Here is a 19,574-nt window from a genome sequence, read left to right on the forward strand (position 1 = left end):
GAGGTGATATGACCCATATGACACAAATGAGAAAGCAGTGCATAATGGATGATGGAAACATTGTCATTATTATGAATAAATTGCATCACTAAGGCCCTAAGTTATTTCTGCAGTTTGCAGCAGATGATCCTGAACAAAGCATTTTGATCATCCATACTAAAAATACAATCAAAAGCTCCAGAAATGACAAATGAAAATTATGGTTAGTGCAAGGATTAGGACTAAAGGTTAAAATTCAACCGGGGTTAGCATAAACATCAAGATTGTTGGTACTAATTACCTAGCAAAATTGTCAGGGTATACATTCACATTCTAACTGGCATAAGGAAATTTCTTCATTTGTAAAGATCATTTGGAACTCAGTACAACAGTCACTGACTGCCTTTAGTGACTGCAGTATAAGATCTTGATGGCTTGGACTGCTTTTTGACACAAGCTAGGGGCTGGATTCAAGGCTGTTGGTACATATATATATTTCTTTCTATTAACATACTCATCTGTCAGAATGAATCACAGATGCGAGGATAAATTTAAATGAATGGAGGTCAATGTGGGATAGGTTAAAGCTGGTCCAAAAATAAATCTAGTAAGAGTCAGAGAGAGAGAGTTGATGCTTTCACCCCTTCTAGAGTATAATTATACCAGTGTGTTGATAGTCTAAAAGGGCTCCAGTAAATGGAATGAGATTGAAAGCCCACCATTCTAAGAAGTCACATTTTAATGGACACCCAACAGTGAAAGATGAGATAGATCACTCTAGCACAGTGTAATTCCCCATGATTCCTCATCTCCATTAGTCATTCCTGCACATTTTATGACACATCAATTGTGTCATCGTTTAAAAAAAAAAGTGTCAGACTTATCAAAGATGATCGGATGATAAAAACCAAAGATAGTTTATTCAAACAAAAGCAAACCGTCCAAAATGGAGGGCAAAAGAATATTCCAAAAAACAGCATAAAGTCAGAACCATGAATAGAGAGTGACACCCAAGGTGATGGGACAAAAAGAGGAAAAAACACCAGGAGAAGCAAGGGCAAATATTACACATGGGACAATAAAACAAAGAGTACAAGCAGCTGAGATGAAACCTGAGATTTTTACAGTTAAATGAGAGAATTGGCAACAGGTACAGGCAATTAGAAAGCAACGGAACTTTAATGCTGGTGACTAGAATAGAATGGGGAAGTGGGCGACACTGGAGGATTCTGGGAATTGGATCTTCTGGGGGATGGAGCGGTTGTGACAAATAGACTTGTGGATGTTAGTGGGTGTAGGATAATTTTTAAAACACTCCAACATAATGCAGTTCAAGGCTTATATGTAAATAATAAATGAAAATTAAATACTTGTCTTTATGACTTCTAAAGTGAAATGATTGGACAACATGTATTGTGCAAGTAGGGATTTGGCAGCCTGTGTAGATTTAGTTACTAGTCTTAGTGTTTGGTCAAAATAAATAATAGTGATATTTTACTCATTTATTTGTTCATTTTAGTCAACTACAGCTGAACAATTTAGTTAACATAAGCACCCCCCCCCCCCCCCACACACACACACACACATAAAGTCATCAAAAGATATAACACAAATGGAACTACCTTAATAGTTTAGCATCTTCAAAGTAGACACCCTTTTTGCCTAGAATTTCCAGAAATGTATTCTACCCATTTTCTCAACCAACTTCTTGAGGAATCCTCCTGAGATGCTTTTTAAACACTATTAAAGGATTTCCCACCTACCACTTATTGGCTGCTTTTCGGAATATTTTGCTCCAAGTAATCCATTAAAATTAAAAAAAAAAAAAAAAATAGTAAAGAAACTGAAAATGAAAGAAATGAAGATGTTGGCACAAATTGTTTTGTCTACAACACTGATTTTAAACATTTAATCATACACTTTCAGTTTTTAAGATCATGAGAAACATTTCAGACAAGAGTCTCCAAACTTTTGACTGGTAGTATATGTATATATATATATATATATATATATATATATATATATATATATATATATATATATATATATATATATATATATATATGTGTGTGTGTGTGTGTGTGTGTGTGTGTGTGTGTGTGTGTGTGGGTGTTATTTATAATATAACATTTGTAATGATTTGTAATTTGTATAATATGTGTGCTTGATTTGCAACGGTGTTAAGGTCGGTGGCATGTGTCAAAGTAACATCCACATGAATGCCAGGACCCAAGGTTTCCCAGCAGAACACTGCCTAGAGCATCATACATGTGCATTGGACCACTTTTGGTAGGTACTAACTAATGCATACCAGGAACACCCCACAAGACCTGCCATTTTGGAGATGTTCTGACCCAGATGTCTAGCCATCCAAATTTAGTCCCTGCCAAAGACCCTCAAATCCTTATCGTAACGAGATAATCAATGTTATTCACTTCCTATATATATATATATATATATATATATATATATATATATATATATATATATATATATATGTGTGTGTGTGTGTGTGTGTGTGTGTGTGTGTGTGTGTGTGTGTGTGTATGTCTAAGACTGCCAAAAATAGGGGAACACTTTTCCATATTCTATTCTTTACAACGTGTGTAATTATTTATGGAATTATTGTGATGACACATTTATTTAGCATGCATAGAACGAGTCTCTAGTGCTTTGTAACATTACTTTAGGTTTCTCGTCATGGTGAGGACTTCTTGCCAGAGAATAGTGTGGCTCGGGTTGTGTTTCTTCTTTTGCCTTTTTCTGTCTTCTTAAATTCAGAATAAACTGAGAGAATGACTCCATACAGCTGCTACATGTGTGTAAGTAATAAGATGAACTAACTTGTTTAGTGGATGTTCTACAACATTAAATGCAGAAAACTATACACACATAAAAAGTACTATGTCCAATGTACATAGTACAAATTTGTACAAATAACTAAAGTACAATGTACAAAGTACAGTTGCTAACATTTGCAAATTACTGTGGTATAAGCGGAATAAAGCAGTTCAGGAAGTGTTCATAGGAAAAATAATAAACTTGGGGGAAATCATGGCCTTTCCATCATTGATTATTTTCCCAGAACTGCCCTGTCTTGTTTTTCTTCCCTACTTAAACTACAATTCATGTGTATAAATTTCAACCTTGACTTATGTTATGTGGGATGTGTACTTATGGGTATGCAGGTTACATAATTCATATGTGCATAAAAAAAGTCCTCCTTTGACACACAAGGATTCACCACCTACACATTGACACATGAGTTTCACTGAGCAGTGCTACACAGGAAGATGGAGTAAAAGAGCAAGAAACCATCACTTAGCTTAGGACAGAATACCTGAGAGACAAAATGGGCTGTTGAAAAATTATAGGAACATTTAATAGCACTTGTAGCAATGTGGATCACTTGGACTGTCTCACTTTCCTTTAGGGTGAAACAGTAGTTTGGTCTATGACTGCAAGCTGTGATTCAGTTCTACATTTTATTGATTCTGAAGATGGACAGATAGACAGGTCAGACAGAAAACAATACATAAAAGTTTAATTACCACACCGATCGAATTCATTAGTCTATAAAGCTGCATAAGGTGTGTTTCCATGCATGGTAGACCACTTACATTCTAACTTGAAAGAACTGCCATTGCATAGCTGGACTTAAACATTATTCAAGAAGTATTATGGTCTGCACTTATATAGTTTATTTTTATTTTTAACCTTAGCGGTTCTACAAAGCCCTTTACACAGGTTCTCACTCACCCATTCACATACACACACACACACACATACACACACACACACACACACACACACACCAATTAAATTATTAGTGTCTTAAAAATATATTAAGGTTGCCCAAAGCTTGTTATGAAAGCAATATTTGTTGCTGGATGTAGGATTTTACAGATCTGACACCCTCTCTGATTTCTCTTTAATTACAAGCTACAAAAAGAAAAAGATTTCATAACATGAGATGTGCTGTGTTATTCACTACACAGATTCATCTGATGACTGTCCCAAGCTGCATTCTACACACTATGCCCATGTGTTCAAGCCTCAGAGGATATAATTACTGTATCTGCTACTGTTATTGTCATCTCCTTAATATGATGAAAGCTTTAAGAATAAACATTTTATTGTGCATTTTGACAGGTCTGTCAGTTCCAAAGTGTTGGAGAAAGTGCAATCTCTCTTGCTTTTAACAAGAGCTATTTGCTGTGTGCGCTATGCTACAATCACACTCTGATGATGATGCCTCGATCCTTGATGTCATGTTGGGCCTATACAATAAGTACAATAAGTGTCACATATTCTTCTTTTTTCTTTTGATATAAAGTTTCTTTTGATATACTAGCATGTCTAAGTATACATGAAGAGATATATAATAGGTACCAAGAAACATATATTGATTTTAGATGCACAAATGCATAAAGAGTATAAATATTTAGTTCAACTTTTATATTAGGCCCATATTTGATTATAATATTAGATTATAATGTGAATACATTTTAATCTACTACATAATGTATTCCGAATGCATTTTAGCATGTTTTTTTTTTTTATTTATTTTTTACATTGTATTTGGAAAAGAAACTTTAAATCCCCTTTAATCAAATTCTGTTCTGTTATCATAAAATCATGAGTTCAAATTCCAGCAAAAATGTTGCAATTCAGTTTGACAGGCACCATCTGCTGATCATGAAGCTAATTCAGTAGCTCTCATCATTAAAAATAAACTGTAACCATGCATCCAGTAAAATTACTGTTAATTTTGTCTCAATATACCTGCCCATTCCATTTATATACTTTATGTATTTTCACAGGGGGATGCACGGTGGCTTAGTGGTTAGTGAGTTTCCCTCACACCTCCAGGTTTGGGGGTTTGATTTCCTCCTCCACCCTGTGTGGGCAGAGCTTGCATGTTCTCACCGTATTTGCGGGGGTTTCCTTTGGGTGCTCTGGTTTTCTCCACTGTTCAAAGACATGCATTGTAGGTTGACTGGCATTTCCAAATTGTCCGTAGTGTGTGAATGAGTATGCGATTGTGCCCTGCGATGGGTCTGCACCTCATCCAGGGTATCCACTGCCTCGTGCCCGAGTACCAAGGGATAGGCTCCAGGCTCCCCACAACCCCTATAAGCAATACAGAAAATAGATTAATGGATGGATGGATGGATGTATTTTCACCAATTTTATAGCCTATAACTACACAAGACATGCATACATAGATGAATTCATACAAAAATCCCCAAGCAATATTTCTTTACACTTTATTTTGAGGGTACCTACATATGATCTTCATAACACATTCATAACCATTACATTAATCTTTTATAAAATAATGTCAGTGGCTTTAAGAAAGGATTATGTCAAAACTGGTCAGGTGAGGTTTTTGTTTTCTACAGCTATGCCATATTGTAGTAGAGGGGAGCTACAATCTGAGTTCAAATGAATAGACTAAATGTAATGTTTTTGTCACTTTACTTTAAGAGCATCAAAATCATTCATAACATTGGCATATATGCTTCTTAAGTTCATAAATTTATAAATGGGATGGACCTCTAGAGGCATTGTATTCCTACATAAATGAAGTAAACAGTTAAAAAAAAAAGAAAGTAAGTTGGCATATACTTATTTCAACACATCCCAAAGCTCATATGTGCTCATGTGTTATCTAACTGTCTATCAGTCACGAGAGGCCTTTTGTCTCCGCTCCTAATCTGAGATATTGCATATAATGTCACCTGACCAGATTTGACAAATATATTTTTTTATAAATTGTCTAATGTTGCTTAATAATAGATTTATGTAAAGTTTATGAATGTTTTATGAACTGGAACCCTTTTCTCTCCACTCCTGTGACATATTGCATGAAACCTGGAATGTCACCTGATGAGTTTTGACATAAGCCTTTCATAAAACATCTAACACTTTTTAATTAAAGCTTAATGTAATGGCTATGAGTGTGTTATAAAGTTCATATGTAGGTACCCTTCAAATAAAGTGTTACCCAATTTTTTTATTATGTCAAGAATGATGACAAGGATTAGCTAACTAGCTCCGTACCTAATGTAATACTTTGTTAGACCTATGGAGATATCATAATTGCTGTAATATTGGAAACACTGTTGATCAGCATTGTATTATTTTGCTATTTATTAAGTGAACATCAACTTTGGGTAACCTCTGCTCAGTATCTAAACAGGGATTTATTTAACTATTAGGAATAATGAAAGAAGTTAGTCAGTAGTTATTCCTTGAAGCCAGACTTTTCATACACCGGTGAACAAAATTGGCTCCTGCTTTCAGCTTTGCTCTCAAGCACCATATAATATTTATAAATAAAATTAGCCCACTTCTATGCTACTGTAACATTTGATTATTTGGTAAATAATAATAATGACATCTCTGGTTAAACTGAATGCCCATATTTGGATATTGAACAGGATAGGTACTTATAGTTTATGACATAATAACACACTGCAGTCACATGTTCAATAGTAACTCAGAGTTCTCAATGAGCTTCTCTGGCTTCTTAAAAGAAGGTAGCAAAAAACATCTTGGGCGATTTTTGAAGGGTTTTTTATTTTTCTTTGCAACATCTGTACTGTTCTCAATACAATATTTTGCTGGACTCCTAAGTACATTAAAGAGTACATTAAAATTGAGCCGTACCATAAAAACGAATCCGTGTACCAGTTAGCTTGAATTATAAAACAAAACAAATCTAGTGTCAAATAGTTGGCAATGATATTTAGACACTTCCTTTTGCAGCATGATTTTCATACATTTTCACAGTTATCTTTCAAGGCAATTTTTGGCTGAAGTAATAACACATTAATTTAGGACACTGAGTAGTAAAAGCACTAGGAGCTCTGATCATTTCAGCAGATGCGAGGAGCAACAGAGGGCTTAGTTCTTAGACATGATACAGTGGGCATTTTAATGAAAATGTACTGCTCAGCATGGAGGAGCGTCATCCTCCAGCCTCTCAACTGCACTTTTCGATGATCAACCCGACAGAGACACAAATGAGCAGATTGATTTAAAGCCTCCAAACGGGCAGAACCCATTGCACTGAGAAACTCCATCCGTCAGCACGGCACAATAGCTTTCTCAAGCACATCACAGGTAAGAATCACTCCATCAACTCAGGCTTGAGAGATGGAGAGCTGAGACTAACTACAAATGAGCTCTCTGTCTCACACACTAAGGAAGCCATCATGACAAACAAAGTAAATTCCAAGAAGTGGAGAAAAAGTGGAGTGTTGTCGACAGTTTAGTCTGCCATACTGTTTATTACACCTTTGAGATTTCTTGGTAACAAAGTGAAACTGTAAAGTGTTTCACAGAAATAGGTACACATCTAATTCCCCCTTTTCACTATTTCGCTGACTTCTTTTTAAAGTTAGTCATATTTCTTAAATGACATATTTTGTGCCCCTGTTGAGCTGTTGAATAGCTGTATGAAAATGGGAGCACTGTGTCCCTATAGAGTATTAAAATAAGTTGAAATAACATATTAAACAGAACTGTAGCTGGCTGTATCTACTATCCATTTACTTCATTCAGAAAAGAAAAAAGTCAACTCAGTGGAAAAGTGGATCACTTCATTCAAATAAGGTTGAGAACACATGAGTAAAAGCAATGTTCTTCATCAACTGATGAATAGAAATGATTTAAAAAAGGATTCAGTTTAAAATCTGCATAAATATATTGTGTGACTGCATTGTCATAAATGAAAAAGAAAAAATGATTAGTTGATGCTGGAAACTACACAGTAAAATCCCTAGTGTTCATTTGTGTCCAATGGACTTATAAAAACACTGTAGGGTGTAAATTCAGCATTCTGGGTGTTAAATCATCACTGGGGATTTTGCTGTGTATGATGCAACCATAACTGATTCGCAGTTAACATTACACTTCCTACTTCATTCCTACTTCCTTTGTGGATTGATCCATATTAAACCAGATTTTTTTTTACTACTTTTTGTGCTATAGTAGTGTCCTCCTGTGAATTACATACATTGTTCCAGATATGCATAAATATTGCATGATTTTCAGAACATTTTGATAGAATACTTTTCAATACAAATACAATTCTCAATACAAACTGTTTAACTCAATTTGAGGAAGACTGCTAATATGTATTATTTTACTATTTGCGAACAATTCAAGTGCAAACAACTCAATTTGGTGTCCTAAATTTACTAACTGTACTATTAGCATTTTCACGGCTACATTTATTTGAGGTAAATATACTGTACAACATATGCCATGTAGTCATGGAGGCTAATTGGTTCTGCCTATGCATTTTTACTGCAGAATCCTTGTGTACCACAATACATTGCACTAATTTGATTGCTACTAAGTTAATGCTAGGATTTTGTATTTTTCTAGGATTTTGTAATATGTTTTGTAGGCACAAACATTTGTAAAACATTGTTTAATATTCTGCTTCCAAATTTGCTGACAAAATCACAGTTCTGCGATTTTCATTGGAATGGGAGAAGAAATTGATAATCAGGCCTACTAAGATTTGACATAGCCAAGCAGAACCCTGGCAAATTACATCTCATGCTTCACTACACTGTCATTCAATCTCTAATGGAAAGAAGATTAATCATATGCACATATCTCTAAAATAATTTGCACTATTAAAGATTGAAGGAAGTGTCAAAATTCATTTGTTTTAGTCATTTCCTTTTTTTGTCAAAAAAATCAGCTGTATTTTTCTCTAGCTCTAAATGCTTTAATACTGAAAGCCAAAGCTCTTGCTAGTTTTCCCCCCCAATTCATTTTGCCGCTGAAAATATAAATCAGTTTAAAACAATATTGGACTGTAAATGACTGATTCCACTGTCATAAATGTTTTAGGCAGAGTAAAGTGAAGCAATTTACGGTTCTCTTGCCTGTACAATATCTGTCAGGGGGCGGCTCGCCAAGGTGCTAGAGAGAGGAAAGATGTGGAGGGAATTTCAATCCGGACCTCTCCTGCATCAGCCTTTTTCAGGGTCACCACTTTGACATGACTAATGCTTGGTGAGTGAGACTTCTTTCCTGACTCCATTTTCACAGTTATGTCTTTTGAACAAAGGCCAAATGCTGGATCCTGATGATGCTACTATAGAAGGATATTTACTGTAGATACAATATCAGGAATGGTGTTGGAACTGTCCTTGGTATTCCAGTAGTGCTTATGTTAGGAATTTCTTGTTGTTATTTATACTTCCAATTGATGGCTACTTAAGTGTGAGTAAATATTATTGTCATATGTCCAATATTTGTGTACATTTTGAAGTAGGTTGAAGCAATATTATTGATTATGTCAGATCCATCATATCCAGGTTAGTGCTGATGGCAAATCATACAGCAACACTGTGAAAACTAAGGAACTGATCAAAATATGTTACAGGTGTCAAGAACCATACTGTAGTTGTTACCACTCCCCCTCGTTCAGTCTGTTATTTAGTTAGTCTAGCAAAAACAATTTAATGTGAAGTTACTTATGCTATTATATTGAGGAGTAATTTCTTCTTCTGAATAACCTGGGTTCCTTTAGGCGGCATTCCACATTCTCATATTCATATTAATGCTGTGCAAAGTTGACAAGATTTCTAAAATAACTACATATAAACATTCTGTTTTCTGCAGTTTCTCAGACTGACGTCCACTGTAGCCAATTAGCAACAATCATGTGACGTTCAATAAGGACCTAGCCTTTCTGTATTGAGTTAGCATTGATATCTTTGTTATTTTGCTATTGTGTTTTCACATTTGTTGTGCTGTTTTTGGTTTTGTTGCTGTGTCGTTGATCTGCTGTTCTGGTTTTGGTTTTGTTGTTGGTTGTGTTTTTGATTTGCTATGATGTTTTTTTTTTTGTTTGGTTGGATTTTTGTGTTTTCTGATTTGCTGTTTTGTTTTTGGGTATGCTGAGGCCTGTTTCACGAAGCTGGCTACCAAGGTAAGTTTGAGTTTAGTTTGAGCAAACTCTGGTTTTTCGGTCTCAACAAGGTGGATTGGTTTTTAGTGGGTTTCATCAACATGGTAACTTATGCTACAACCTAACCTGCTATGGAGCAGGTTTTATTCTGGGTAAGAAAGCTCAAACCCAAACTCAAACTCAGAAGAGGTGGCTACAAGGTTTGTGTAGCTCGGAGTGCAAATAATAAAGGTACTTTGAAGGGAAATAACTTTTAGAGACAGACACAATCATCTTGCTTTTCCCGATGACCATCTATACAAAAGATTTGGGGCAGTCGGTATAGTTTATCTTTGCCATCTTCTTCAGCCACACATTAAAAATCTAATGCGGTGAAGCTGCTCTTACTGTACCGCAAACTGTATGTATTGCTTTTACTGCATTGCGGTTCTTTGTGAGTAATACATAATGTCATGTGGTGGCATTATTCCTGTCTTAATATAATGTCACAAATTTATATTTATTTATTAATATGTAATTACAATAATTTATATTAAATGAAACTGGCATGAAATATGTTGGGGTTATAAGTTTTCAATCCATTTATTCTCATTGTGAGCCTATAAAAGTGGACTTACACATTTACTCAGTCAGGAATTTTCCTAATCTTTGGCAGCCACAATGATATGATTTTTGTGGTTAGTGTAGGTTTAAATTGCTCTTCAACTGGAAGTATGCACACCTGTTTTTTTCCACGTTGAATGCTACTGGCTGTTTACTGCAAACGTCTGACATTTATGTGCACGCGCACTCTGAGTAAACCTCGATTTAGAGTTAAAACCTGGCTTGACTGAGAAAATTGATAACCAGCGACATGAACCTGTTAACCTTAATTAACCAGGGTTGGATTTGTTTGGTTTTGTCAACTCAAAACTTACAGTACTCTGCAACACTGAGTTTGTTCAACTCACTTTGTGAAACAGGTCTTTGTTATTTTAACCATTATAAAGGATAGATCTATAGCCCCCTCTGAAACTATTGGAATGGGAAGGCCAAGTCATTTCTTTCTTTTTGCTGTAGACTGAAGACATTCGCGTTTGAAATCAAAAGATGAACATGACAAGAGGGTTTAGAATTTCAGCTTTTATTTTGTGGTATTTATATGTAAATGACATAGAACATAGCACATTTTGTATCAGACCACCCAATTTGTAGCCAAGCAAAAAATATTGGAACTTGTGACTGACAGGTGTTTCTTGGTACCCAGGTGTGTCCTTTTAGATTGATTGTTTAAACAATAAATTTCTCAAGAGAAAATCTGCTCTTGGTTTTAGCCTTCAGTTTCACCTGTGAAGACTGCATTTGTTGTTAAAAAGGATAAGTCAACATGCAGATCAGGGAGCTGTCTATAGGAGAAAATCAAGCCATTTTGAAGCCAAGAAAAAAGAGAAACTCGGTCAGAGGTATTGGACAAACATTGGGCATAGACAATAAATACAACAATTTGGAATGCCTAGAAAAAAACGAAAGCCCTGGTGTACTGAGCAACAGACACCGAATGGGTCAGCCATTGGGTTTGCTTTATTTTCTATTTGCTGTTGAGTTTTTAGTTTTACCATTGTGTTTTTAGGTTTACTGTTATGCTTTCTGATTTGCTGTTGGGTTTTTGGGATGTTAATCAGTATTGTACTTATTGCTTACAGTACACAAATGACTTATGAATAAGTATATTAGTTGGCTCATCTCTATCATATAACTTATGTATTATGTAAACTGATTCTGATTTAAACTGAGTAAACTGATTTAATATAGAATGAACCTATTATCCCAATGCCAGCCAGAGCATGATAGACAGCCTGCCTTGAGACTTGGTCACTTCTAACGCTTATTCCTCCTTCTGAAGTGTTTTTATTCTTGCCCAGTCATCCTTGGCTTTTTTGCTGCGGATTTACTCACTGATGTCTGTGATTTTGTTTTGTTTGTAAAGGTGATATACAAAAATGAATATCACTTTAGTTTCAGCACACGCTTTATGTGGTTATGATGTATCCTACTGTACACTGCTGGTACTGGATAGCTTTAATAAAAGGGAAAATAATTAGGTAGCAGAGTGTATTTGAGATTGATCATTATACATACAGTATGGTAAACAGGCATTACAAGAAGGTTGCAATATGATTGCTCATGAGTGTTGTTTTGAAGCCATTTGAGAGTATTTCAGTAATGAAAAGGATGGTGTGTCTCTGATCAGTGGATACATAGAGGAAAAAGCAGCAGTGAACAAAAGAAAGAGGGTATTGTTAGAGACAGATATGAGTACAGAACAGAATCACAGTGACCACAGAACAGTGCATCAAACTTCTCTCTTCAAGAACAAAGCTCCTTTCTGTCAGTGCAGCCAGCTCACAGTGATGGCTGCTGCTACCCGAGCTGAAAGCATATCTGAAAGCATATAAGCTCAAAGTGATCTTCACTCTGAGTACACAGACAAATAATCATTTCAGAGAATTTTTTTCCACCAATTTTTCTATTTTTCGGTTGTTTCTCTGGCAATGAGCCTATGTCCCTTCATGCGAATGGTGTACTGCCTATTGGTGAGGCTGCTGCAGTCTAGAGTCATCTCTGAGAGTGTGTGTGTGTGTGTGTGTGTTGGAACATTTTAAGGTAGAGAAGTAGATCAGATAGGATTGACTCTAGATGCAGGAGGCAATTCGTCAGGACATTGCTGCTGTATTCTATCTCTTTCTACACCTCATTCCCAAGTGCCCCCTCTTTACCTCAATCTCTTCTCAGTGTAAACCTGAATTAAACACAGGCTCATATAATGTGAGGGCATGATTGCAGTGCTAGATCGATAGGTTTTTAATCCCTTTCCCATTGCTCTTCTATCCACTCAGCCGTTTTTGGTATTGTAGCTAAATGCACTTTGGCTATCATTTTGATGCCTCCTGTACCCTCTTACCCGCTGGCAATTTGTTCTGGTTCAACATTTTACTCCATGCCTATCTCCTGTATTCTTGATCAAAGTCTCTCTCAAAGTCTCTCAGTGTAATTTTCTTCTTGTCTGAGGAACAGATTCTTTTTGAAACCCTATCTCTTTTGGGGGAATGTTTCGTAGCTTTTGGAACATTTTGCATATTGCAACCTGAAAACCTAGTGATTGAAGGTTGATATTGCATCAATACATAACAGAGCTCCAACCTACATCAGGTTATGTGTAGTGATACATTTCTAATACACATGTGCAACGAATAATAAATAATAATAATTTAAAAAATCACCCTTTTCTGTTTTTGTGTCTTCCACTGTCCAAATATGTGAAAGAAACAGAAGAGGGTTTTTTTTTTGTCAAACTTAATTTAATGAAGATTCTTTCTTGGAGTGTTATTTTCTGACATTTCTCTAAAGGTTGTGTCACATCACTTGGTGATATGATTTAATGAAGCTTGTGAGTCGTGTGGAAAATGAATGAATTTTGATTAAGACACCAATCCAAGGGCCTTAGGCTTGTTTACCCACATGCCAGTGATTATTTATGCCAGTGATTATTTATTATTTAAGTGATTATGCCACTCTATTATTTGGACATTAAGGCAATGAGAAGTTTTTTATCCATGTTCAGAGTTCAGAAGGTCTATCTTTTGTAATGGATCCTTTCTTCAGACTTTCTGTGTGTGGTCCTGACTACATAATGCTACACAGTGCTCATGCTGGCCAGACTCATGGTCAGAATTTCTGTTTTCTCCTTCTCCCAGTGCTGTGTCTTGATATATCTTGCTGTGCCTCTTAACCAGTCTATTATAGACACCTCCAGTGAAGAAGAAGAGAACAAAAGAGAATATTCCATCTGGTCTCGTATGAAGTGGCACCACACACAGAGCATTTCTAATTAGAGTCAGGGTCGACTAATTATAGACTGGGAAGAAACCTTTAATTTTGCTTTATTGAGCGGGGTGAGGTGGGGGTGACAAAAAGCAAATGGAAAATAGAAAAAAATATATAATTTTTCTAGTTCTTCACCCCCCCCCCCCCCCCCCCCCCAACTTTTTCTTTTCAAGAAAGAAGGATACTGGTGTCAAATATGGCTGTAGTCCCTTATTCTCATTAGGAGCAATTACATTGTTGGCTAAAGTGAAAGGAAATATATATTATAGTCCAAACTTGTATTGGTCATTGGTTTCTTGAGTGATCATATTAAAATGCATATATTATGCCTATATGTTAGTCACAAACTGGTCCTTGACTCTACAGGGTGTCCGAAAAATCAGGAACCAATAAGAATAAAATTACATACACTTAATTCTATATTTATTATCTACAACATATGCTCTACATGTTCACCCTTACACACTACACATTTTGTCAGCCATTCTATCATTTTTCTGCTAATTTTGAACAACATATTCAGATTGACATATTTACTTAACATATTCCCATTGGTTCCTGACTTTGTGCCCACCCTGTGTAATACTCCTATAAGTACAGAGAATCTAGAGAATATATTTCACTCTCATAGAATATTATTGATCATCAGACATGGTCTGTATATTAAATTAGTGATGTTGCAAACCAGAGGAGCTTGGTTTTTTATTCTGACAGAGAATAAACAACACTTTTGTTCTAAATATGGTCTTCCAAATTTCAAATTATTTTAAACTATACATTGTGTTCAGTAGTTCACTAAAAGCATTGGTTTGGTGGGTTTAGTCTTACAGGGACTTCAGGTTTTGCTCTGGTGATTAAGTCGGAATTAGTGGAACTGAAATTACATAAACCGAAGCCTTGAAGGCAGCTGCTTCACATCCGCAATCAATAGTCAACATATATATAAATATATGTATATATATATATATATATATATATATATATATATATATATATATATATATATATATATATTATTCCCTGCCAATTTTTCACATTTACTTGGAGATGGGGAGACCAAGTGCACAGAGGTTTTTCAGAGTTTTTGGCTTTTCTGTTTACCAAAAAAAATGTTGTCACCTATTTTGGAATTCATTCACTATCTCATCTTCAGTAACTGCTTAATCCTGTTCAGTGTCACAGTAGATCAAAAGCCTATCAAGGAACATTGGGCATGAGGCAGGATTAAACCCTGAATGGAATGCCAGTTCATCGCAGTGCACCTCACACATTCACAGTAGCCAATCTATCTACTGGCATACTTTTGGAAGATGGGATGAAACCGGAGAACCCAGTGGAAATCTACATGAACATGTAGAGGACACAGAAAATCTGCACAGACAGTAATGTGAGCTCAAGATCCAATTTGAGATCATGGAGCTTTGTAGTGGCAATGCTACCTGCTGTACCACCATGCATGAACAATGTATATTATACAATAAGTATGTATTGGGAATTTATTATTAATTTCTGCAATACAAAATAATAATTTGCCGGAGTTTGCACTACAGCAATAACAACAAAATGATATAATGTACCTGAGCTGTAGATACGGTGTGCAAGTTAATTACATTCTGTAAGTTACCTATGAGTTCTTTTACTAAAGTGCAATGCATTTCAAGACAATTATGAAATACTAGGAGAAGCAGCCAGTGTCCCACTAGAGAAAGACTGGAGCATTAACTCCTACTTTACTTTATAAATAACAAAAATGATTCTTCTGTTGAAGCTTGAATTAGAGATGAGTAGATGTTGTGCCACTTACATCCAGCCTGAAAGCAGAATACAGTGCTGCAGAGCTGTGAATGTAGGACTGATAACTATTGGTGATGTGCATCAGTGCATAGCCGTTACTGAATGCATAATGATGCCTCTGCCTTTGCTCACACTATATCCACGATGGATGAAGGCAGGAGGAATGAAAAGTCTATCATCTATCAAAGGAAAAATCATTGACAAATACATCACTGATAGATGTGGTTGATGTTTTGGTTATGTTTTATTAAAGAACATTGTGGAATGCTTCCTACCTAGTACTTCTCATACTTTGTACAGTTAAAGGACATTTGCCTCATCTCTATGATAATCATACAACATTGTAACCAATAAATAGTTTGTAATTATTTTTTTGTTATTAATAAAACATGGTACTCTGAGTGTGTTTGTATGTGTAGAGGTGCTAGGTGAGTATTCAGGTTTGCCATCTAAAGATCTATCTTTCACCCATAGTGCTTGACTGTTTCCACAGTAACATTAAGGAGACACATTCCAGTAAGAGGCATGACAGGCTGTGAGAGCAAGAGCTGATAAAGACTGTAGGGTGCTCCACCTCTGTCCTCATGTGGGCCAGTGGTAAGCACCCAGGCCTCATTATAGACCTAACAGAAGATTCTGCTGTCAAAAGGCCTTATTAAAACCATCCCACATCAAAAGCAGCTGAAAGGTTGTAATGACGTTAATGTATAAATAACTGACACAAGATACAGCCCTCTCTGAAAGTAATAAATGTTAAGGCTAATTGTTTGTTTTTGCTGTACACTAAATACTTTTGGGTTTGCTATCAAAGGATGAATATGAGGCAATATGTTAGATGATGACATCTAGATGTGTTAAACAACTTAGAACATGGCACCTTTGGTTTGAACCAACTCATTTTTCAAGTGATCAAAAATATTGAACATGCGACTGACAAGTTTTTCTTGTTGCCCAGGTGTACCCTGTTAAATTGATTGTTTAAACAATGAATAGCTCTGAGTGTCTACTCTTGGTTTGAGCTCTGGGTTTCAGAGCCATTGCACAATCATTGGGCCTTAGCCAATACAACAATTTGGAACATCCTGAAAAAGAAAGAAACCACTGTTGTACTAACAACCAGCCATTGAGCAGGTCAGCCAAGGAAAACGTCTATTACATTGTTAGATATATTATTTTATACCACAGAACTTTAGAATTCTCAAATCTGATTGTTCATATTATTTCTACAGTAACAGCTAATTTAGGCACTTGTATGGCAGACACTCTGCATAATAGTAATAATAAATGGATAAAAGAAATAACATTGTTTAACAAAGAACAATGTTTTCTGTAAGGAGATGTTTATTTAATATTTATGCAAAGAATCTCCAGTGTCAGTGCTTTGTAACAAACAGTAAGCTTTCCACCGTGGGGAGAGTCTACAAGACAAAAGAGAAGCTGGTGAAGAGAAGCTGGTGAGGGGATGACACTTTTTATTTGCTATAATGTAAGTGATAACAGTCTTAAATGTAGTTATAAAGTGATAAAAAGTATGACATTCATTCATCATCATTTTCAGCTTGATCCTGTTCAGGGTCAGGGTATTCTGGGGAATTCACCCCACATGAGACCCCAGACCATCACATGGCAAATGTATGACATGGCTCTTTTAATTGCTAAGAAAATGTAATCATTGGCAAATTGGTGTGATGCTAGAAGAATAAAACACTTTGGGGAATGGTTATAAGAAAATAATTAGCTTTGGGTTGCATGCCGTTTGGCCACATCACACCACCTCATTATTCATTGTTTTCCTATAATAGCACATATTATATTTATAATATCTATCTTATAATATAATATCATGTTTTGTACTTGAATTGGTAGTAACAGAGTGTAGCAAGCTTGTATGTTTTAAATAATCTTTTTGCATTTAAATAATTTAAATTTCAAGACCACATTGGAATTCATATTCACAAAACTGAAGTAGTGTAAAAAAAACAGCTATTCCCATAGACCTGCATTTCCCCAGACATCATTCATGTATTAAAATGTTGCACTTAGGCCTGTTTTGTATGCTGCTTAATCTGTTTCGGGGTTAATCTGGTTGACTTTCAGCCCTGGTTGGCTGCTATGTAAGCAGGTGCTGAGGAACTTGCTCATACTTTCATTCTTGGTGTTTGTTGCACTGTCTGTGTGTGTGTGTGTGTGTGTGTGTGTGTGTGTGTGTGTGTGTGTGTGTGTGTGTGTGTGTGTGTGTGTGTGTGTGTGCATGTTTGTGTGTGTGTGTGTGTTTTGCAGGTTGGGTATTACTTCCTCCGGCAGATTAGGTGAATAATTAATTTCCTCTCCGATATGGAAGACTGGCTGTAATTAAAGAGACGAAAGAGGCAAAGAGAGTGCCTCCCACCATCTCTCTCTCTCCCTCTCTCTCTCTATCTCTCTCCCTCACTTTCTTTAATGCACACTTTTTTTTTTAGCTGTTTCAGAAATTTTGGATCACTTTACTTAAAAGAGAAAGAAAACAAAAGGAGCATACAAAAATATACTACCATATGAATCAGCCAATTATCATAACTATAGCTTAACTTCCCTTTTTGAGTCCTCTGGGTTCCAGTGAGTTCTCCATGTCTCTCCTTAGATACACTTACATCATTTAATTGTTCATGTTCTGTACCTAATTTTTCCTAAGGGTCGTGGTGGATCTGGGGCCTATCCTGAGAACACTGAGCATGAGGTGGAAATACACCCTGTATGCAACTCTCTCTCTCTCTCTCTCTCTCTCTCTCTCTCTCTCTCTCTCTCTCTCTCTCTCTCACACACACACACACACACACACACACTTATTCACACCTACAGCAATTTAGTTTGGCCAACTGATATGATATGTTTTTGGGTGCAGGGAGAAAATTGGAGAACCCTGAGGAAACCTGCTGCAATGCAGACTTAATAAATCATAAATAGCTGTGCTTTTTGACCAGATCCCATGAGAATGACGAACTATAATGCAACTAGGAACTCAATACAGTAATGCTGTTATAGGGACATTCATTTTGCACCAAGGACCAAATCAGACATGACTGTCAATTTACTTTTCACCAACTGCCCTCCTGCCACAAATATGCCAGGGCACTACCTTGTTTTGTCTTCTGTGTTCCAGAGACTTCTCCTTTTCTCTCCTTAGATACATTTGAATATCATACTATTACATTAATAGTAGATATATTATTTAAATGCAGATCAGTTAAGATTAAGAATCAACCCCTACGCTTCATACATAAAAGGGAGAAAATCTGTTATCACATTTTAATATTTCATCCCTAAAATGACGTGTAGAAAAAAACAACAACAACGGGTTAATTGTCCTGTTTTGATAGTAAGACACCCGGAGGATGCGTCGCACCCCAGATAGTCTCCGCGTGTCTTTAAGCAGAGTGCGGTTTGACCGACAGGGGGCGTGGCTTGTCCACGGGCCGCGCGGCGAGAAGAGAGAGCAGCCTTAGCGCGCGCTTTCCTCTCCGCTCCAACGGAACAGCTCAACTACTTCCTCCGGCTCTGTGACTGCACTCCAGCTCGCGCGGCTTCTGCCAAAGCAGGTAAGTGCCTACTCCTTTCCCGTTATTTATTCCGCTAGAACTGCACGAGGTGACAGTTTTCACTGTGGGACTCTTAAAAAAATGTTACAAATGTGAACGACGCCTTTGGGATCCGGTAACTCATGTTGCGGTTTGAAACCTCACGAAAAAAAACAAACAAAAAAAAAAAACCCAAACGACGCACAGTTGAATTGGATTGAAACTTCTGACCTAGATCGGACAAATTTTCTCCGTGATGACGTGTTAAATATCTCGGACGGTTATGATTGATAGTTAATAACCAGTGCCAGTGTTGCGTGACCCCGAGTTGGTGATGCCCTATCATCATCAGCCCCCCCCCCCAAAAGTAAGTAAGTAAGTAAGTAAGTAAATAAATAAATAAATAAACATCCTTTGCATTGAGAAAATAGGATGTGATC

At 36.4% G+C, this 19,574-nt stretch overlaps 1 protein-coding gene across 2 annotated transcripts in view; it reads left to right on the forward strand.

The window, feature by feature from the left end:
• Positions 1-19,063: 19,063 nt before the first annotated feature.
• grik2 (glutamate receptor, ionotropic, kainate 2) overlaps positions 19,064-19,574 on the forward strand; it is a 161,547-nt gene continuing 161,036 nt past the window's right edge. For both annotated transcript variants that reach the window (XM_017479112.3, XM_017479123.3), the window contains exon 1: positions 19,064-19,155. The gene's annotated coding sequence lies outside the window, so the exon portion shown is untranslated. The remainder of the gene's footprint in view (positions 19,156-19,574) is intronic.

The sequence above is a fragment of the Ictalurus punctatus genome, chromosome 1, assembly GCF_001660625.3.
Source record: "Ictalurus punctatus breed USDA103 chromosome 1, Coco_2.0, whole genome shotgun sequence".
In the NCBI taxonomy this organism is placed as follows: Eukaryota; Metazoa; Chordata; class Actinopteri; order Siluriformes; family Ictaluridae; genus Ictalurus; species Ictalurus punctatus.